The sequence below is a fragment of the Bombina bombina genome, chromosome 6 (assembly GCF_027579735.1).
Source record: "Bombina bombina isolate aBomBom1 chromosome 6, aBomBom1.pri, whole genome shotgun sequence".
In the NCBI taxonomy this organism is placed as follows: domain Eukaryota; kingdom Metazoa; phylum Chordata; class Amphibia; order Anura; family Bombinatoridae; genus Bombina; species Bombina bombina.
In genome coordinates, this window is record NC_069504.1 from 115,845,099 (window position 1) to 115,868,550 (window position 23,452).

At 37.8% G+C, this 23,452-nt stretch overlaps 1 pseudogene; it reads left to right on the forward strand.

Moving 5' to 3' along the window:
- LOC128662691 (uncharacterized) overlaps nucleotides 1–23,452 on the forward strand; it is a 456,713-nt pseudogene that overhangs the window by 2,016 nt on the left and 431,245 nt on the right.

Sequence of the window (23,452 nt, forward strand, 5' to 3'; positions counted from 1 at the left end):
AAATTGTAACATCTATTATGGGGAACAGGGGAATTAGAGCATGTCATTTTGTCAACTTCTATGGCCATTTGAACCCATCAACTTGGTTAGTGGGCAAACTCAAATGAGCCTTCTGAAGGGCAGATAGAGGGTACTCTACAATAAAACTTAGATCTGTCCCTGTGGCGCTTGCTATGTTTAGGAAACATATTATATGTGAGTTTAATATCCATAAATTTAAATGCAGCCCTGAAAGTGATGGTAAATTCAAACGATAGACTACCATTTGATGTAAAAATAAAAAATATGAGTTTAATTCATCAAAACACACGATTTTTCAAATGACTTTAGTAACTTATATGAAAACGCTACTTTCCTATGGTATCCGCTGTCAGCCCCGACACAGAGACCTTTTTTTCTGTTTAGTGACGTTTTTTCATAGTCCAATCAAATCCATGGCGTTTTGTCATGTTTCAATCCAAAAAAAAGTTATTTTGCGCATGCGTTAGCGATGTCATGCTTCTTGTTTGCTTTCATGACTCGCATATTACAGCCGGATGGGTTGCAAAGAGCATGCACAATGAATTTATCAAAGGTCACGATCGCCATCATGCATAATTAGACGTAGTAGAAGGGGGTGGAGCTTCAGACAGAACGAACTGATCTGTACATTTATAATTTAATCTACAAAGGGATTATAAATTGGAAAAAAAAGTTAGCGACTATTACAATCATCTATTGTTTAACAAGAATAGATGGTCTGAAATAGTAAAATTTAACATCACTTTAAGGCTTCTAAAATATTGATATGTGGTCCCTATGTGTTAGGAAGTTGTCCCTTATCGCTATATATTATTGAGAACATAGGAGCATGGAGAAAGAAGATCAGTTGGTAAATAAGAGTACCCCATGTCTATTGAATACATAGATACAAAAATGTATATATTTTCTTAATCCTATGGCTAGCACAACCCATAAGCAGGCTACATAAGCCTAGGGTAGCATGATGTTTTTCCTTATTGAAGTGAAAAACATTACATCATTTAGTTATCGTAAACTACCACATGACCTATAGTCCTTATGAAGAGCCACATTTAAGTCTATGAAGAATGGCGTGTGCCTAATACTGGTTTTGTCCCACTGCAATAATAAAAACAAGTAGGGGGTGACTAAAGAACGTATCAGTTGGAATTATACATCAGCCTCTAATCCAAAATCAGAATTTCCATGCAATGTGCATCACATGACTTTTTCTGGAGTTTTCAAATTTTGAACCAAACCATGGTCATCCATTTATCACAAGGTTTGCAAACACATTTATGCCCCAGAAACACCCCTTATACCTTGCATGGTGCAGTCTGACTGAGATATTTTAATGAATCACAAACCACTTATCATTTTTTTCTGTTATTTCATTGTACTGGGTACTAGTTTTTTGCTTTTTTTTATAACTTGGTTTAGTATCTATAAAATAACTGTTTTTACTCGTATCTGTGATCCTGATTTAGATAATTATACTTGACAGGGGTGTTTCCTGCAGCACCTTACTGCAGACCAATGCTATTGCAGAAGAACGCTATAGGAATATTCAGCTTGAGCCAGTTAATGATCCATTAGTTTGATATACAGTTTTGCTTCTGTTCACTTCTAAAATTTAATTGTTTCACTTATCTTTCCCACAGGGTTCTTATTCATATTATGAATCATCACCAGATAAATACAGCATCATGTCAGCCACAAAATCCAGTAGATTTGTTCTGTTCTGGACACCCTGTGAAAATATGTGCTCCTATGGTGCGATATTCAAAGTAAGTTAAAGGACCAGGAAATACAGTAGATTTGCATAATCGGCAAATGCATAACAAGACAAGGCAATAGAACTTATTCTAAACTTCAAATGACTGGTAGATTTCTTTCCACTATATTTTGTGAATTCTTGCACATGCTCAGTAGGAGGTAGTGACTCAAAAAGTGTAAATATAAAAAGACTGTGCACATTTTGTTAATGGAAGTAAATTGGAAAGTTGTTTAAAATGATATGCTCTATATTAATTGTGAAAGTTTAATTTGGACTTGAGTGGCCCTTTAATATATTTACATAGGAAACAATGTTTCTCAACATTACCTTCCAAGTGCTTATTTGGTCTTCTGCTATCTGGATTTCTTTGTTATAATCTGCATTTTTGGGGTTTCATGTCCCTTTAAGGCATTATTTAATTCAATTAAAATAAAAAATATTTAGTATACATATAGTATTATAATGAACTTTTTTATTCCATACATGTTCATCAGAGATTATTGCACTGAAATGTAATTTCTAATTATATACATTAATTTATTGTTTTTTTATTTTTCTAGATTGGCGTTCAGGACACTAGTGAGGAAATATGGATGTGATTTATGTTACACTCCAATGATCGTGGCTGCTGATTTTGTAAAATCAGTTAAAGCTAGAGACAGTGAATTTACAACAAATCAAGGTACTTATTTGTAACACAAATAATTGAAGAGACAGTCAACTCAAAATTGAATCCCCCATACAGATATTGGGTTTATCGCTCCTGTTTGCGCGTGTCGGCAGTAGCACTCGTAATACAAGTTAAAAGTAAATGTGATCACTTGAGTGCGATTGAAGTTAATGTGTGTCTGGTTAGCGCAAAGGGCTTTATATATATATGTATGTGTGTGTGTGTGTGTGAAAGCCAAAGAGACCACTCGCCTTCAAACAAAGTGAAATTTATTCCATATTGTTGTGAACGTTTTCGGGGAGTGACCCCGTCTTCAGACAAATTCAAACAAAAAAAAAAGATTATTTTGTTTATTATTATTATATTATTATTTTGTTTGAATTTGTCTGAAGACGGGGTCACTCCCTGAAAACGTTCACAACAATATGGAATAAATTTCACTTTGATTGAAGGCGAGTGCTCTCTCTGACTTTCTTATTTATACATTGTGGGAAGCACCCCGAGTTTATTGAGTATAGCGAGTGCTGGACTTTTTGCATAACTATATATATATATATATATATATGTGTGTGTGTGTGTGTACATATGTATTTACAGACATATATACACATATAAACATACACATTCATATATAGACATAAATATAAGGGCATTGAAACCCTTTGCAGTCAAGTAGATGAAAACATGTAAAAGCATATTTATGCAATATTCATATTTAATAATGGTTTGTATTTACTGTAAATATTTCACATTGCAATGTTCTTCACATAGCATAATATGTTCTATGTATTTATAAATAGACATTCCTATATATATATATATATATATATATATATATATATATATATACAGGGAGTGCAGAATTATTAGGCAAATGAGTATTTTGACCACATCATCCTCTTTATGCATGTTGTCTTACTCCAAGCTGTATAGGCTCGAAAGCCTACTACCAATTAAGCATATTAGGTGATGTGCATCTCTGTAATGAGAAGGGGTGTGGTCTAATGACATCAACACCCTATATCAGGTGTGCATAATTATTAGGCAACTTCCTTTCCTTTGGCAAAATGGGTCAAAAGAAGGACTTGACAGGCTCAGAAAAGTCAAAAATAGTGAGATATCTTGCAGAGGGATGCAGCACTCTTAAAATTGCAAAGCTTCTGAAGCGTGATCATCGAACAATCAAGCGTTTCATTCAAAATAGTCAACAGGGTCGCAAGAAGCGTGTGGAAAAACCAAGGCGCAAAATAACTGCCCATGAACTGAGAAAAGTCAAGCGTGCAGCTGCCAAGATGCCACTTGCCACCAGTTTGGCCATATTTCAGAGCTTTTGCATACAAAGAGAGAAGCGCTCTACCAGGAACGAACAACAGCTCAGTGGCTTGTTCTATGGCGATTTACCACCTGGAGGCAGCCTCTTTTAGACCAGTGTGCTTTTCACAGAAGAAAACTTTCCTGAAGTATATCAGTCTGATCCCGCCAAGTAAGGTCAGTCCAGCCCCGAAATACCAGGCAATTCTCCTCTGAACAAGGAACATGACAACCCCAGACGATCGTTTCGGCCTCCTATGGGCCTCGTCAGTGAGGTGCAGCCACATTCCTCTAAGCACACTGGGCAAGGAGTCCACGTCTGGTTTCCCCCATCACCCATAGGGAGACTTCCCCAGGGTCATAATAATTTGCATACAAAGAGAGAAGCGCTCTACCAGGAACGAACAACAGCTCAGTGGGGGAAACCAGACGTGGACTCCTTGCCCAATGTGCTTAGAGGGATATGGCTGCACCTCACTGACGAGGCCCAAAGGAGGCCGAAACGATCGTCTGGGGTTGTCATGTTCCTTGTTCAGAGGAGAATTGCCTGGTATTTCGGGGCTGGACTGACCATGTCGGCGGGATCAGACTGATATACTACAGGAAAGTTTTCCTCTGTGAAAAGCACAATTGGGCAGAAATAAGCTACTACCAGGTGGCAACCGGGCCATAGAACAAGCTATTGATGCTGCTGTTCGTTCCTGGCAGACTGCTTCTCATTCTGTTTTGCATATTTCAGAGCTGCAACATCACTGGAGTGCCCAAAAGCACAAGGTGTGCAATACTCAGAGACATGGCCAAGGTAAGAAAGGCTGAAAGACGACCACCACTGAACAAGACACACAAGCTGAAACGTCAAGACTGGGCCAAGAAATATTTCAAGACTGATTTTTCTAAGGTTTTATGGACTGATGAAATGAGAGTGAGTCTTGATGGGCCAGATGGATGGGCCCGTGGCTGGATTGGTAAAGGGCAGAGAGCTCCAGTCCGACTCAGACGAAAGCAAGGTGGAGGTGGAGTACTGGTTTGGGCTGATATCATCAAAGATGAGCTTGTGGGGCCTTTTCAGGTTGAGGATGGAGTCAAGCTCAACTCCCAGTCCTACTGCCAGTTTCTGGAAAACACCTTCTTCAAGCAGTGGTACAGGAAGAAGTCTGCATCCTTCAAGAAAAACATGATTTTCATGCAGGACAATGCTCCATCACACACGTCCAAGTACTCCACAGCGTGGCTGGCAAGAAAGGGTATAAAAGAAGAAAATCTAATGACATGGCCTCCTTGTTCACCTGATCTGAACCCCATTGAGAACCTGTGGTCCATCATCAAATGTGAGATTTACAAGGAGGGAAAACAGTACACCTCTCTGAACAGTGTCTGGGAGGCTGTGGTTGCTGCTGCACGCAATGTTGATGGTGAACAGATCAAAACACTGACAGAATCCATGGATGGCAGGCTTTTGAGTGTCCTTGCAAAGAAAGGTGGCTATATTGGTCACTGATTTGTTTTTGTTTTGTTTTTGAATGTCAAAAATGTATATTTGTGAATGTTGAGATTTTATATTGGTTTCACTGGTAAAAATAAATAATTGAAATGGGTATATATTGGTTTTTTGTTAAGTTGCCTAATAATTATGCACAGTAATAGTCACCTGCACACACAGATATCCCCCTAAAATAGCTATAACTAAAAACAAACTAAAAACTACTTCCAAAAATATTCAGCTTTGATATTAATGAGTTTTTTGGGTTCATTGAGAACATGGTTGTTGTTCAATAATAAAATTAATCCTCAAAAATACAACTTGCCTAATAATTCTGCACTCCCTGTATATGTGTGTGTGTGTATATAGATATATATTGTACCGAATATTAAAAAATGAATATTCATATTTTCATGTCGGTTAGCACACTTGAGAATATGCAATCGGGTTTGCGTGTGAGTAGTGTTTTAAGGTTTTTTTTTCACTTTTATTGCGTTAACTTTTATGGGGGAATACATTGATGCATGAGCAATATTCGAAGTTCTGCTTTTTACACGCATCAGGTTTTACTTTTTACTTTCAACCAGTAATACACTTGTTGCCCGACGCGCAAAAAAAGCTTACTTCTAGCCCATGAGCGGGAGCGATAAATAGTGTTCCACTCGTAATCTAGCCCACAATGTTTAATGAATTAAAATTGTGCTTGTTCCACTTGACCCAGGTAGGCTTTTTTCCTTACATCTAGCAAATAGCTCCCACGGTCCTCTCAGACAAGTATTCACATAGGTATATGCAAGCCGAAGTGCAGTAATAACACATAAGAGTATTTTCTGTATGCATTTATGTATCTTTAAATTAAATATGCTGCTTATAATTAATTCTATAAAATGAATGACCATTTTAAGCCTTGATGCGTTTGTTTATAAAGTGTGTTGCTATAATCTTACATACAGCAGTAAATTAGTGGGGGGGGGGGGTTCTTTATTTATGTTTATAGTTTTTGTCTTGTTATGTCTCGTTATAGATTTTATATAATTGTATTTTCAGTGTATCCTTTTTTCCCCCAGGTGATCAGCCACTTATTGTGCAGTTTGCTGCCAAAGAATCACAGGTTTTAGCAGATGCTGCTCAACTTGTCTGCCCTTTTGCTGATGGAATAGATCTCAATTGCGGGTGTCCTCAGAGGTAAATGTGGCGCTTTTCAATTATTCATTTATTCCATCCCTAGTTACAAATAACTTTATTTGTACACATGATATAAAAATACATCCATCATCTAGAGTAACTCTAGAAACATTGACTTTTGTATTAATATGCCGATTCACCAAACCATGTTATGAGTAAGAAACTACAGCTTAATTAAAGGACCATTAAATAAAGTAGAATTGCATAATCAACAAGTGCATAATAAAAATACAATGCAATAACACTTACTGTGAATTTCAAATAAGCAGTAGATTTTTTCTGACAAATGTATTTTTCCCCCATTTGCCGGCTCCCTGTATCATGTGACAGCCATCAGCCAATCACAGTCTAATATATTTATACCCTGTGAACTTATGCACATGCTCAGTAGGAGCTGGTGCCAGAGAAAATTTGTCTATAAAAAGATTATGCAAAATTTGATAATGGAAGTAAATTGGAAAGTCTAAAAAAAACACACTTCTCTTCTCTGTATCATAATAGTTTAATTTTTACCTCAGTGTCCCTTTAAATGTTAGAATGTTTGGGAGACAAATCAGTCTTAAAGGGACATGGACAGTGATTGATTGGGCTGAAGTGTTACCCACTACCGTCCTACTGAGTTTACTTGAGTTGGGCTGCGCCTGTCTTTCTTGTTTCATTTCAGGGTTTATTGTCCCTGCACCTGTTTAAAAGAAGGAAAAAAAAAAAGTTCATTTGCAAAATTTAAAAAATGTCAACTGTGCATTTTAGATGCTTTATAAATAAAACTTAGTATCCCTATAAAATATCTCTCTCATCAAAGATCCCTATTGTCTAAAGAAACAGCAGAACATTTTATGTAGTTGTTTTGAAGATGGAGGTTGCAGTTGGGGATTTTCAGGGCTAAAAATACAGATAAACGAGAGCACATTAATCTGCTTTTAAATGTATTTTTCATGTATCTGATCCAGTAATTCTATCAATTGTTGCTTGTGTTAAATATTATTAGTAACCTTGATAGTTTTTTCTGCATTAAGATAAATAGTGAGTATCACAAAATATAAAAGCAGACTAAACTCACTTTTCACATTAAAGGCACATAAAAGTCAAAATTAAATGGTAATGGTTCAGAGAGAGCATGCAATTTAAAAAAATAAAAATTTCTTGTTCTCTTGATATTTTTTGTTTTGTTTAAACAAACATAGGTATGTCCAGAAGCAGCAATGCACTACTGGGAACTAGCTGGTGATTGCTGGCACATTTGCTCTTGTCATTGTATTTTTTACACCTTTGCAGGGGTTAATCACATTTTATTACCTCTTTTTTTTAGTGTTCTAAAAATATATTTATTAATTAATATCATAATTTTAAAAGCAAAAGGTACTGATTTTGCTGCACCGAGATCGGCATTCAATGTCTTGTGCATTTTTAAACTTATAGGCTTGAAGTTCTATAGTGAATCAAAGCGGTATTGTATGGGGCATTATCATCAATTATGAACGTTCTCTGAGCGTTTACTATTGCTTGTTGCATACGGTAGGATCCAACAGGACTTCTGCGCACTTACAAATAACAAAGCAGTATTACTGTACATGAACAGCGGCACTATTGCAAAACAGTTTATGAACTACTCTATATGTGTAGTAAACCTGAGCTGTAAGTTTCACTATCACAGTGGTCCTTTTTATCATCCTCTAGTCTAGCCAATCAACAACAGTAAAAACATCAGGAACATAGATGCTTCTGTATTACAGCGTTTGACAGGCTGCAGGTTCATTTTCTTTTAAATTTATGAAAATAAGTGCATGCCATTTTTTTTAAACATAATTAAATTTCTCAGAATACAGAATTGGATATTGTGCCATTAGCATTTATGTCTCTTTTAATTGTTATTTTTGTTTAAAATCCCCTGTAAATAATACAATGTATTTTATGTTTTTTTAGGTGGGCAATGTCTGAAGGCTATGGAGCTTGTTTAATTAATCAACCCTGAACTAGTAAGCGACATGGTCAGACGAGTACGTAATCAAGTTGAGAATTCAAAATTTTTTCTGTGTCCATCAAATTCAGGTAAAGTTTCTATCACTGATGTGTTGTATAAAAGCGTATAGTGTGTGATTGCATTCATATTTGTTCTTCCCCCAGAAAATCTGTGTTTCTTTTTGTTGAGGTTAAAAGAACATGAAACCCACACTTTTTCTTTCATGATTAGGTAGAACATTTAATTTGAAACAACTTTTCTAGTTTACTTCTATTATCAAGTTTGCTTCATTCTCATTGCATCATTTGTTGAAGGAGCAGCAATGCACTACTGGTTTCTAACTGAACACATGGTGTAAGCAATGACAGTTGGTATACTATATGCAGCCACCAATCAGCAGCTAGAACCTAGATTAGTGCTGCTCCTAAACTTACCTAGATAAACACTTCAGTAAAGGATACCAAGAGAAGGAACGCAAATTAAAAATATAAGTAAAATGAAAAGTTGTTTAAAATTGTATTCTCTGTCTAAATCAATGAATGTCTGATTGTGACTTTACTGTCCTTTTAAGGTACATACTGTACATCTTCCCTCATATTTTCTGTAACCCTGTAACCTAGCAGTGGGTGCACAGTAGTTAATTTGATGGTGTTGCAGATGAAATAAATTGCTGCAGAGAGTTAAATTTGTAGTGATTGTCATATAGATAATACTACATCTGTATAGTTCAGTAAACTGCTTACGGTGGCACACGTAGATCTAGAGGAGAAGAGGTACCCGCAATAGAAAGTGTTTCTGCTGGGAGGTAGCCAGAGAAGAATGCCCTGTACATATTGCTGGAAAGATATAAAGAGTACCCTTAAGCCACTGTATCACAGACATCGATGGTCTTTAGACAGGCGAACTGTAGTGCGTTAGCACAAAAAATAAAACAGACTTTGTTATCTGAAGCGCAGACGTGTCTTGTAGTCATTTTATCAACTTTTCTCTTTTTTTTTTTACAGACATTCCAATGTAAATGTAAAATGCTGAATTTCATTAAAGGGACAGTCTAGTCAAAAATAAACTTTCTCTCCAATGGCATGGAGAGTCCACTAAACCATTCTAATTACTAGTGGGAGTTCAACTCCTGGCCACCAGGAGGAGGCAAAGAACACTCCCATTTCCCATAAACCCCCAATCATTCTTTGCCTGTGTACATCATAGGAGGTGTGCGAAGATGGTGTCTGAAGAAGATCAAATTTTAATCCTTTAATGGGTAGTTTCCATGCAAGCAAGGATTGGGGTTGCTGTGTCCATGTAATCCTCTTTAGTAAGAGTAATAGTGGCTTTTAGCTGTTGTAGGTCGGTGAGGTAGTCCTTGCTTTCCCTACAACTATTTATGCTAACCCCTATAAGGAAAACTAGGGTTGGTTACTCTGCTTTTCCTCTTCTCTAAGTCCCTGTCAGAGGTCGACTGCATCTCTCAGACCTAGGATTCGATGTCTGCCCCACAGCTGAGAAGAAAGAAGACTTCTAACAGTGAGTCCTGTATCCCTGCCCTCATGGCTTGTGCTCTAATAGTGGCATATTGAGGGTGAAGGGACTTTTCTTATTTTATCAATCCCCTGTGTGGTGGGCATTGAGGAGCCATAACATGTCGCATAACATGTCGCATAGCGGTGCGGTAAATCCGGCCTCCCTATGGGCGCCAAGCCGTATTTACCACACGGCTATTGGCTAAGAGGTGAAAACATCTCTCTTAGCAATTATTTTTTTAGCCGTGGGCTGCTGTACGCAGCTGAGAACGGCGATTGGTTGAAACAAATAAAGGAGCTTTCTACATAAAGTATTATTATACTTCATTAATGAAAGTCCCCTTTATTTGTTTCAATAGTCAATCCTAGCGTTTGTACAACGCTAGGATTGACTTTCACTTTAAGTTTGTTCTTTGGGTTCAGAGCTAGCTCTGTTTGAGCCCATGCTTTCTTTCAATAGTATGGTTCTGGTCTATGTTCTCTTGCTTTGCTCTGCTCATAGTGTCTCAGAGTTTTCGACTCTACGGTGTGTGTCCCTTATTTTGTTTCCATGTTGATAAGGTGATTCTTCATGCAAAATGGGGAATTTTTCCTTAGGTGATTTCGGAATGCTTTTGCTGTACAGGAAATTGTTCTGTCCTAATCCTTCTCTATGAGCGTCTGTTCCATAACCTGAATGTAGTGCATGCTTTTCTGTTCTACATACAGGGTTACTGGATTTTTTTTCGACAATCTTATGCCTTTTTGGTTGTGTTTTACTGTTTAAACGTAAGGGTCAGATGACGACTTCTACTTCTCTTTCTTTTGGTAAGAAGTGGCATTTGTTTGGCCTATGAGACAGCTGGTCATCTGCATTCTGTGAGGTTTTGGCTCTGTATCTTCTTCTAATATGAGGCTTCTGGGGAACGACTCCTGCAAGGCGGCCACTTGGTCTTTATTTGCAATTATTTTTTTCAAATTCTGCAAAGTTTATATGTTTGCCTCTGCTGAGTTTTTTGGGGGAAAGTTCTTCAAACGGTTGTGCCTTCTGTTTGGGCCTGCCTGTCTTGTTCTCCCTCCCTTCCATTCTGTGTCCTCTAGCTTGGGTATTGGTTCCCACTAGTAATTAGAATGGTTTTGTGGACTCTCTATACCATTGAAAGAAAACAAAATTTATGCTTACCTATTATTTTCCTTTCCTGGCATGGAGAATCCACGACCCTCCCTGGTCTTGTTCAAGACGGCTTATTCATTGTTTCTAAAACTTCAGGCACCTCTATACCCTTTGTGTCCTCTTCTCTTTCCGTATTCCCTCGGCTGAATGACTGGGGGTTTATAGGAAGTGGGAGTGATACTTAAAGCTTTGCTGGGGTGTTCTTTGCCTCATCCTGGTGGCCAGGAGTTGAATTCCCACTAGTAATTAGAATGGTTTTGTGGACTCTCCATGCCAGAAAAGAAAATAATTTATCACGTAAGCATAAATTTTGTTTTCATGATTCAGATAGGGCATGTGATTTTAAACAACTTCAATTTACTTTTATCATCAATTTTGCTTTTGCTCTCTTGGTATTCTTAGTTGAAAGCTAAACCTAGGAGGCTCATATGCAAATTTCTTAGCCCTTGGAGGGCCGCCTCTTATATGAATGCATTTGACATTTTTTTACAACTAGAGGGCGTCAGCTCATGTGTGCCATATAGATAACATTGTGCTCATGCATGTGGAGTAACCTTGGAGCCAGCACTGATTGGCTAAATGCAAGTCTGTCAAAAGAACTGAAATAAGAGGGCAGTCTGCAGAGGCATATGTATCACTGGGAGCTAGCTGAATACATTGAGCAAACCAATAACATGAGGCATATATATGCAGCCACCAATCATCAGTTCCTGAACCTACCTAGGTATCCTTTTCAACGCAGCATACCAAGAGAACAAAACCAATTAGATAATAGAAGTAAATAGAAAAGTTGTTTAAAATCACATGCTCTATCGGAATGCGGGAAAGAAAAAAATATGGGTTTCATGTCCCTTTTAAACACATAGAGGTGCTCAAACAAAATAAAGTATTGTATTTTCACACCTTTTATGTACCTTTAAATGTATCATGTCAATATTCAATGTATGTTGATCTAATCAAGTAAATAAAAACTAGAATGTGTTTATTCAATCAGTTATCTTACTGGTTAATTGTAGAATTCATTCAGATATCGCCAGAACTGTAGACCTCTGCCGAAAGGCTGAATCAGCGGGAGTGTCATGGATCACTGTCCATGGAAGGTCAATTGAAGAAAGGCATCAACCAGTGCATTATGATGCAATCAAAACTATTAAAGACAGTGTGTCTATACCTGTTGTGGCAAACGGAGATATCAAAAGCTTGAAAGAGGCAGAAAATATTCATGAGACAACTGGAGCAGATGGTAAGTGTGTTATTTTACAGCTTACTAGAAGGTGCACCTCTGTATCAGGTGCTAGACAATAATATATATCTATAAGCTGCACCTTCTGTATCAGGTGGTAGATAATAATATATCTATATGGTGCACCTCTGTATCAGGTGGTAGACCATAATATATCTATAAGGTGCGCCTATGTATCAGGTTGTAAACCATAATATATCTATAAGCTGCACCTCTGTATCAGGTGGTAGATAATAATATATCTATAATGTGCACCTCTGTATCAGGTGGTAGGCCATAATATATCTATAAGGTGCACCTCTGTATCAGGTGGTAGACCAGGGGTCTCAAACTCAAAGTATCTGGGGGCCATTGGCCAAGTGTTCTTCTCCCATGGGGGCTACTTAAACTGATTAAGTGCTCCGGAACTGGATATACTAGGAAATGGTAGTGACATTTATCCATGTAGTAGTGCATGGTGGGAGTTGTAGCCTCCATTAGACATACACAGTTGTCTATATTTAACTTGTAAGTGCCAAGTGAAGTGATCATCTTGGAACTGTATAGCAACGTAAAAAGTTACATTTACCCATTGCAGTGCATGGTGGAAGTCTACACTGGATGCCTGTCTTTATATTTGTCCTGTGAGTGCCTATATAGAACATCAACTAATTTCACCTCTTAGAACCCTAAAAAAAATTGACAGCCCAAATTAATTGTTTACTTATTAAACAAGGGAGAGCCAGATTAAACTATCTTGAGGGCCGCATTTGGCCCTGGGGCCAGTACTTTGAGACCACTGTGGTAGACCATAATATATCTATAAGGTGCACCTATGTATCAGGTGGTAGACCATAATATATCTATAAGGTGCACCTCTGTATCAGGTGGTAGACCATAATATATCTATAAAGTGCACCTCTGTATCAGGTGGTTAGACCATTAATATATCTATAAGGTGCACCTCTGTATCAGGTGGTAGACCATAATGTATTTATAAGGTGCACCTCTGTATCAGGTGGTAGACCATAATATATCTATAAGGTGAATCTCTGTATCAGGTGGTAGACCATAATATATCTATATAGTGCACCACTGTATCAGGTGGTAGACCATAATATATCTATAAGGTGCACCTCTGTATCAGGTGGTAGACCATAATGTATTTATAAGGTGCACCTCTGTATCAGGTGGTAGACCATAATATATCTATAAGGTGCACCTATGTATCAGGTGGTAGACCATAATATATCTATAAGGTGCACCTCTGTATCAGGTGGTAGACCATAATATATCTATAAAGTGCACCTCTGTATCAGGTGGTAGACCATAATATATCTATAAGGTGCACCTCTGTATCAGGTGGTAGACCATAATATATCTATAAGGTGAATCTCTGTATCAGGTGGTAGACCATAATATATCTATATAGTGCACCACTGTATCAGGTGGTAGACCATAATATATCTATAAGGTGCACCTCTGTATCAGGTGGTAGACCATAATGTATTTATAAGGTGCACCTCTGTATCAGGTGGTAGACCATAATATATCTATAAGGTGAATCTCTGTATCAGGTGGTAGACCATAATATATCTATATAGTGCACCACTGTATCAGGTGGTAGACCATAATATATCTATAAGGTGCACCTTTGTATCAGGTGGTAGTCAATAATATATCTATTAGGTGCTATTGCCACAGATGACTTGGAAAAATGTGTTCTGTGCTAAAAATATCTAATTACAATGATTGTGCAACAATACAGAAATCATCACCATCTGCAATCTATCTTCAACTCTGCTGCCTTCATTAATTTCCAATGTTCTCAGTCACAATGATTGTTCCTACTTGAGAATCTTGCATTGGCAACCACTCTCCTCTAGATTTATTTTTTCTTTTAAGGTGCTCATCAGCATTCATACAGCAAACCTGTTTTATACACTCCCATTAGACCCCCCGCCCCCCGGCTCATCTACAGATGTATGCCTTGTCACTTAAAAATATCCTTTCTCATACTATCAGTGTTTCTATTGTGCGCCCCCCTTGCCTGGAATTGTCTTCTGTGTTCTCTCCATACATAAAAGTCTATAATTTTACAACCACATATGGGAACCTTGACACATCTCTTTAGTATATTTAGCCCTGCTACATACAACTTCTTATAACTTGCCTTATTACAACCGGATATTCCTCCAATCTCCAACCCAGTTTGTCCTACTTCTTCCTTGTTTTACAGATATATATTTATTTGAGTTTGTATACTCTCTTTTAAGAAGGTGCTTTTATTTTCTCATATTCCCTGCCTCCCAAATAATAGAATCTATGTTGAAATTATATATAATGTCTTAGTTTACTCTGTTGCATATTATTCTTATTGCTTTTAATAAATCATTCTTTCAAACATTTATTTAGCTTTTTATGTCCCTTTGGTATCCTGTAACTACCAGTCGTATCTCCCTTTCTTCTCACAACTAATCTCACTTATCCTTTTGCATCAAATTTACATCTACTTCCCTCACTATAATGGCTTAAAAGAATGCTAAACTATTTAAATGCAGGAATTGACAAAACCAGGTGCCAGGGAGCTACTGGGGGCCTTAAAATGAGGAACTGGGCACTTTGAGGCTGAATCCATTCTATGCCTCGCAGCTGTGAAACACAAATCCAACTTTGTGTTATTATATAATGTACAGGTAGCCCTCAGTATACGCCGGGGTTAGGTTCCAGAAGGAATGGTTGTAAATCAAAACCGTTGTAAATTGAAACCCAGTTTATAATGTAAGTCAATGGGAGTGAGGGAGTTAGGTTCCAGCCCCCCCTGTAAGTAACACCTAATACATTATTTTAAAAGCTTTGAAATGAAGACTTTAAATGCTAAACAGCATTATAAACCTAATAAAATAATCACACAACTCAGACTTCACTTGCATTTTTCTGCAAACAGTTCTTTCTATCCATTCCAATCTGGACTGATTTATAGACAGGAAGATCTTGTTCCTTTGAAATCTGCTTGATAGCTCAGGTCTGGTTAAACCGATTAATTTCAGCTTGTTCGGCTTTGCTGCAACACAAGCGGACAGCTCCACCTACTGGCTATTTTAATAAATGCACTGCTTCTCAATGCTTTTCAATAGCAGTCACATGACTGGAAAAAAAGGTTGTTATTCTGAAACGGTGTAAATTGAACCGTTGTAAAACGAGGGCCACTTGTATATCTATGTGTGTATGTTCATATGTATGTTATGTGTGTGTATATACATATTTATCTTTGAATATACTATAATATACATGCATATATAATTATTGTTGTTTATCATGATATATTTATGTGATATACATAGATGTATGTATGTGTGTCTGTGTGTATATATATATATATATATATATGTGTGTGTGTTTGTGCATACATATACACTCACCGGACACTTTATTTGATACACCTTGCTAGTAGCGAGTTGGACACCCTTTTTTTTTTGCCTTCAGACCTACTTTAATTCTTTGTGGCATGTATGTTCCAGTATATGTATGTATGTATTGGGTACTTGTAAAGCGCAGCTAATCAACCCGTAAGGGTCTCAAGGCGCTGCTCATTTTATCAACCTCGAAAGGATGAAAGGCTGAGTGGACCTCGCCAGGGATCAAACCTGCAACCCTTGGGTTGCTACAGAGCTCAGCCACAGTGCCTTAGCATGCTGACCTATCTGTCCGGCTGGCATAGATTCAACAAGGTGTTGGAAACATTCTTCAGACATTTTTGTCCATATCGACATGATAGCATCACGCAGTTGCTGCAGAATTGATGATGCGGATCCATGATGCGAATCTCCTGTTCCACCACATCCCAAAGGTGCTCTATTGGATTGAGATCTGGTGACTGTGGAGGCCATTGGAGTACAGTGAACTCATTGTCATGTTCAAGAAACCATTTTGAGATTATTTGAGCTATGTGACATGGTGCATTATCCTGCTGGAAGTCAGCCATAAGAAGATGGGCACAACTGTAGTCATAAAGGGATGGACATGGTCAGCAACAATACCCAGGTAGGCCGTGGCGTTTAAACGATGCTCAGTTGGTACTAAGGGGCCCAAACTGTGCCAAGAAAATATCCCCCACACCATTACATCACCAGCCTGAACCGTTGATACAGGATAGATCCATGGTTTTTATGTTGTTTACGCCAAATTCTGACCCTACCATCTGAATGTCGCAGCTGAAATAAAGACTCATCAGACCAGGCAATGTTTTTCCAATCTTCTATTCTCTAATTTTGGTGAGCCTGTGCGAATTGTAGCCTCAGTTTCCTGTTCTTAGCTAACAGGAGTGAACCTGGTGTGGTCTTCTGCTGCTGTAGCCCCTCTGCTTCAAGGTTCTACGTGTTGTGTGTTCATACCTTGGTTGTAATGAGTGGTTATTTGAGTTACTGTTGCCTTTCTATCATCTCAAACTAGTCTGCCCATTATCCTCTGACCTCTGACATCAACAAGGCATTTTTGTCCACACAACTGCTGCTTACTGGATATTTTCTCTTTTTCCAACCATTCTCTGTAAACCCTTGAGATGGTTGTGCGTGCAAATCCCGGTAGATCAGCAGTTTTTTTAAATACTCAGACCAGCCCGTCTGGCACCAACAACCATGCCACGTTCAAAGTCACTTAAATCCCCTTTCTTCCCCATTCTGATGCTCTGTTTGAATTTCAGCAAGTTGTCTTCACCACGTCTAGATGCCTAAATGCATTGAGTTGCTGTAATGTGATTGGCTGATTAGCAATTTGTGCTACCAAGCAATTGAACAGGTGTACCTAATAAAGTGGCCAGTGAGTGTATATATGCAGTTGTATGCAAAAGTTTAGGCACCCTGACTTTTCCATGATTTTCATTTATAAATAATTTGGTGTTTGGATCAGCAATTTCATTTTGATCTATCAAATAACTGAAGGACACAGTAATATTTCAATAGTGAAATGAAGTTTATTGGATTAACACTAAGGGGCATATGTATCAAGCTCCGAATGGAGCTTGATGCCCCGTGTTTCTGGCGAGCCTGCAGGCTCGCCAGAAACAGCAGTTATGAAGCAGCGGTCACAAAGACCGCTGCTCCATAACCTGTCCGCCTGCCTCTGAGCAGGCGGACAGACATCGCCCGGAAATCAACCCGATCGAGTATGATCGGGTTGATTGACACCCCCCTGCTGGCGGCCTAGCTGCTGGTGCAATGCTGAATACGGCAAGCGTATTGCTCGCCGTATTCAGCTAGGTCTGTCGGACCTGATCCGCACTGTCGGATCAGGTCCGACAGACCTTGATAACTAGAGGCCTAAATGTGCAATATGCATCAAAACGAAATTAGACAGGCGCATACATTTGGGCACCCTTGTCATTTTGTTGTTTTGAATACCTGTAACTACCTAGCACTGATTAATTGGAACACACAATTGGTTTGGTGAGCCCATAAAGCCTTGAACTTCATAGACAGGTGCAACCAATCATGAGAAAAGGTATTTAAGGTGAGGTGACCAATTGCAAGTTGTTGTTCTCTTTGACTCTCCTCTGAAGAGTGGCAACATGGGGGCCTCAAAACAACTCTCAAATGACCTGAAAACAAAGATTGTTCAACATTATGGTTTGGGGAAGGCTACAAAAAGCTATTGCAGAGATTAAGCTGTCAGTGTCCACTGTGAGGAACATAGTGAGGAAATGGAAGACCACAGGCACAGTTCTTGTTAAGGCCAGAAGTGGCAGGCCAAGTAAAATATCGGAGAGGCAAAGGATTATGAGAACGGTCAAAAACAGCCCACAGACCAAGTCCAAAGACCTTCAACATCATCTTGCTGCAGATAGTGTCACTGTGCATCATTCAACAATTCAGCGCACTTTGCACAAGGATGTATGGGAGAGTGATGCGGAAGAAGCCTTTTCTGCACACACGCCACAAACAGAGTCGCTTGAGGTATGCAAATGCACATTTGGAAAAGCCAGCTTCATTTTGGAAGAAGGTGCTGTGGACTGATGAGACAAAGATTGAGTTATTTGATTATAACAAGGGGCGTTATGCATGGCGGCAAAAGAACACAGCGTTCCAAGACATAGCACTTGCTACCCCACATTAAAATTTGGTGGATGTTCCATCATGCTGTGGGGCTGTTTGGCCAGTGCCGGTACTGGGAATCTTGTTAAAGTTGAGGGTTGCATGGATTCCACTATCAGCAGATACTTGAGAATAATGTTGAGGAATCGGTCACAAAGTTGAAGTTACGCCGGGGCTGGATATTTCAACAAAACAACAACCCAAAACACTGCTCAAAATCTACTCTGGCATTTATGCAGAGGAACAAGTACAATGTTCTGGAATGGCCATCCCAGTCCCCAGACCTGAATATAATTGAAAATCTGTGGGGTGATTTGAAGCGTGAACTGGAGATGTTTTACAAGGAGGAATGGTCCAAAATACCTTCATCCAGAATCCAGACACTCATTACAGGCTATAGGAAGCGTCTAGAGACTGTTATTTCTGCTAAAGGAGGCTCTACTAAATATTGATGCAATATTTCTGTTTGGGTGTCCAAATTTATGCACCTGTCTAATTTTGTTTTGCTGCATATTGCACGTTTTCTTTTAATCCAATAAACCTCATTTCACTACTGAAATATTACTGTGTCCTTCAGTTATTTGATAGATCAAACTGAAATTGCTGATCCAAACACCCAATTTATTTATAAATTAAAATCATGGAAATTGTCAGGGGTGCCTAAACTTTTGCATATGATTGTTTGTGTGTGTATATATTATATATATATATATATATATATATATATATATATATCTATATATATATATATATATATATATATATATATATATATATATATATATATATATATATATATACACACATACTATATATATATATATCAAATCATCGGAATGGCCAGAAGTTTCTGACAAAGTTGTTGAGCTCGGTTTAATATATGCATAGCAATTTATTGGCAATTACGGGAGATGAAACCCCAATATTTATTTCATGATTCAGATAGAACATACAATTTTAAGCAACTTTGCTATTTACTTCTATTATCTGACTTTCTTCATTTTCTTGCTATCCTTTGTTGAAGAAGTGGCAATGCACTTCTGAGAGTTAGCTGAACACATTGGGTTAGCCAATAACAAGAGGCATATATGTGCAGCAGTAGTTCATTGCTGTTCCTGAGCCTACCTAGGTATGCTTTTCAACAAAGGACTATGCAAATTAGACAATAGGAGTAAATTGAAAGTTGTTTAACATTGCGATGCTCTATTTGAATCAAGAAAGTTTCATTTTGACTTTATTGATTATTAAAGTTATACTAAACCAAATTTTTTCATGATTCAGATAGAGCATGCAATTTTGAGCAACTTTCTAATTTACTCATATTATCATTTTTTCTTCATTCTCTTGCTATCTATTTAAAAAGCAGGAATGTAAAGCTTAGGAGCCAGACCATTTTAGGTTCAGCATCCTAGATAGCGCTTGCTTTATTGGTGGCTACATTTATCCACCAATAAGCAAGTGTAAACCCCAGGTTCTGAACCAAAAATGGGCCAGCTCTGAAGCTTAACCTCTTCCCGCCTTTAGGACGTTCTATGCCGTCCTAACGGCGCTGGGCTTTATCACCGTTAGGACGGCATGGAACGCCCTAGCCGTTTGGCTGTACTGAAGCCGACAGCGCTTACAGATTGGGATCGCAGCTTGGAGGGCGTGCCTAGCATCATAGGGACGCTCCCCCCCCCCCCCCCCGACCCGATCCCATCATTGAAATCTCAAGATTGTATGCACGAGCGTTGTTCTGATGTAGACAATTTTGACCCAACATGAAAGGGTTAAGCTAAAATGTTTTCATTTTTTTGTTTTAAAACATTGGTATTGTTTTGTCTCTTCAGTATTGAAAGCCGGAGTATTGTTTAAATTATCACCTCTGCTGAGGTCACCAATCACATGTGCAGAATGTGTCAATGGCACAAATGACAAAATAAATAATGAACATACATAACATTTTTAAATTTGTTTTGGTTTGTTTTTTTCCTTTTTTTTTTTTACAATGCCATATTAAACATTTTATGCAGAATTACATTTTGAGTTTAATGTCACTTTTAATCATTTTTTTTAAGCTCAAAAACATTAATAAGTCGTCACTATTCATATTGTCAGTTTTGATTTGTTTATAATGCATTATTTGATAAGCCACGTGACAATAAAATGATATGTACATTGCCAGAACGTTACACAGTCTAATTGATTTGCTCTTTCTTTAAGGCGTGATGGCGGCTAGAGGGCTTCTGGCTAATCCTGCCATGTTTGCAGGGTACGAAGAAACTCCACTTAGCTGTATGCAAGACTGGGTTTGACATTGCTCTGGAACATGGACACCTTTCACCTGTTTTCATCATCACTTGATGTATATGATGGAACGAATCACTTCAAAACAAGAAAAACGAGTTTTTAATGTCTTATCTAGTATCTCTGCCGTTTTAGACTATTTAAGAGATTATTATGGGGTGTCCTGACATGTGTGCTAATAGTATGTTTAAGGGACATTTTTCTTTCTTGGTTCAGATATACAATAAACAACTTACTAATTTACTTATTTTATCTAATTTACTTCATTTTCTTGGTATACTGTGTTGAAAAACATACCTAGGTAGGTTCACTACTGAGAGCTAACTGCTGATTGTTTTTTATCAACAAAGGATACCAAGAGAATGAAGCAAATTTGTAAATTGGAAATGTGTTTAAAACTGTATATTCTATCTAAATCATGAAAGAAAAAAATTGGGTTTCATGTCTCTTTAACAATGAGCAAAATTAACGACTCGTTAAAGAGATACTAAATCCAAAAAAAATATTTAATGATTCAGATAGAGCATGCAATTTTAAGCAACTTTCTAATTTACTCCTATTATCAAATTTTATCCGTTCTCTTGCTATCTTGCTATTTATTTAAAAAGCAGGAATGTAAAGCTTAGGACCCAGCCCATTTTTGGTTTAGAACCTGGGTTACCCTTTTTTTATTGGTTGGCTGAATGTAGTCACCAATAAGCAAGTGCTATCTAGGGTGCTGAACCTAAAATGGGCAGGCTCCTAAGCTTTACATTCCTGCTTTTCCAAAAAAGATAACAAGTGAACAAATTAAAATTGATAATAGGAGTAAATTAGAAAGTTGCATAATAGCATGCTCTATCTGAATCATGAAAGAAAAAAATAGGGTTTAGTGTCCTTTTAATACAATTCAACAATACTTTCCAGAAACATTCATTTGTTTTTATACAAAATGTTAATGAAATTTAGAAGTTAACTTTTAATTATTCTATTTTTGTTTGTTTCTAAAGTACCATTGAAAATCTATTTTACATTCTATTTATTTTTTTAATGTTGAGTATATTTTTATATTAGCAATAATATTTTGTGAAATATATTTTTTTGTCAGTTCATATTAAAAGAATTAAACAATTTTCATACTGCCTTTGTAATCAATTATTGGATTGGACTTTCATATACACTGGGCTCATATCTGTGTTATTATATTTCTTTCAAATGATTATTTCCTTCATATATGCATTTAGTAATTCTGTAATAAGTTCTGCAAGCACTAACTAAAGAAAACAGCTTAGACCGTTTGTAATCAAATATACAAGAACCTGATGAGATAGATACCCAGTTTCAAGGGATTGCCTGCATGATGTCTTACCCCTCCCTCCCCCAAATATACAGTAATTACTCAAAGGGACGTTTTGGCTGTGTGTCTATATGACACTGTGGTTATGCACTGTTGCACTTTTGTAAAGAATGACCTCCTAGCCTGTGGAATTGGCTAAAAAGGGCTAGAACGGAAAAAAAAACATAATTTCTCCAACATAGGTGTGTCCGGTCCACGGCGTCATCCTTACTTGTGGGATATTCTCTTCCCCAACAGGAAATGGCAAAGAGCCCAGCAAAGCTGGTCACATGATCCCTCCTAGGCTCCGCCTACCCCAGTCATTCTCTTTGCCGTTGTACAGGCAACATCTCCACGGAGATGGCTTAGAGTTTTTTAGTGTTTAACTGTAGTTTTTATTATTCAATCAAGAGTTTGTTATTTTAAAAATAGTGCTGGTATGTACTATTTACTCAGAAACAGAAAAGAGATGAAGATTTCTGTTTGTATGAGGAAAATGATTTTAGCAACCGTCACTAAAATCCATGGCTGTTCCTCCACAGGACTGTTGAGAGCAATTAACTTCAGTTGGGGGAACAGTGAGCAGTCTCTTGCTGCTTGAGGTATGACACATTCTAACAAGACGATGTAATGCTGGAAGCTGTCATTTTCCCTATGGGATCCGGTAAGCCATGTTTATTACGATTGTAAATAAGGGCTTCAAAAAGGGCTTATTAAGACTGTAGACTTTTTCTGGGCTAAATCGATTCATTATTAACACATATTTAGCCTTGAGGAATCATTTTATCTGGGTATTTTGATATAATAATATCGGCAGGCACTGTTTTAGACACCTTATTCTTTAGGGGCTTTCCCAAAGCATAGGCAGAGACTCATTTTCGCGCCGGTGTTGCGCACTTGTTTTTGAGAGGCATGGCATGCAGTCGCATGTGAGAGGAGCTCTGATACTTAGAAAAGACTTTCTGAAGGCGTCATTTGGTATCGTATTCCCCTTGGGGCTTGGTTGGGTCTCAGCAAAGCAGATACCAGGGACTGTAAAGGGGTTAAAGTTCAAAACGGCTCGGTTCCGTTATTTTAAGGGTTAAAGCTTCCAAATTTGGTGTGCAATACTTTTAAGGCTTTAAGACACTGTGGTGAAAATTTTGGTGAATTTTGAACAATTCCTTCATGTTTTTTCGCAATTGCAGTAATAAAGTGTGTTCAGTTTAAAATTTAAAGTGACAGTAACGGTTTTATTTTTAAACGTTTTTTGTACTTTGTTATCAAGTTTATGCCTGTTTAACATGTCTGAACTACCAGATAGACTGTGTTCTGAATGTGGGGAAGCCAGAATTCCTATTCATTTAAATAAATGTGATTTATGTGACAATGACAATGATGCCCAAGATGATTCCTCAAGTGAGGGGAGTAAGCATGGTACTGCATCATTCCCTCCTTCGTCTACACGAGTCTTGCCCACTCAGGAGGCCCCTAGTACATCTAGCGCG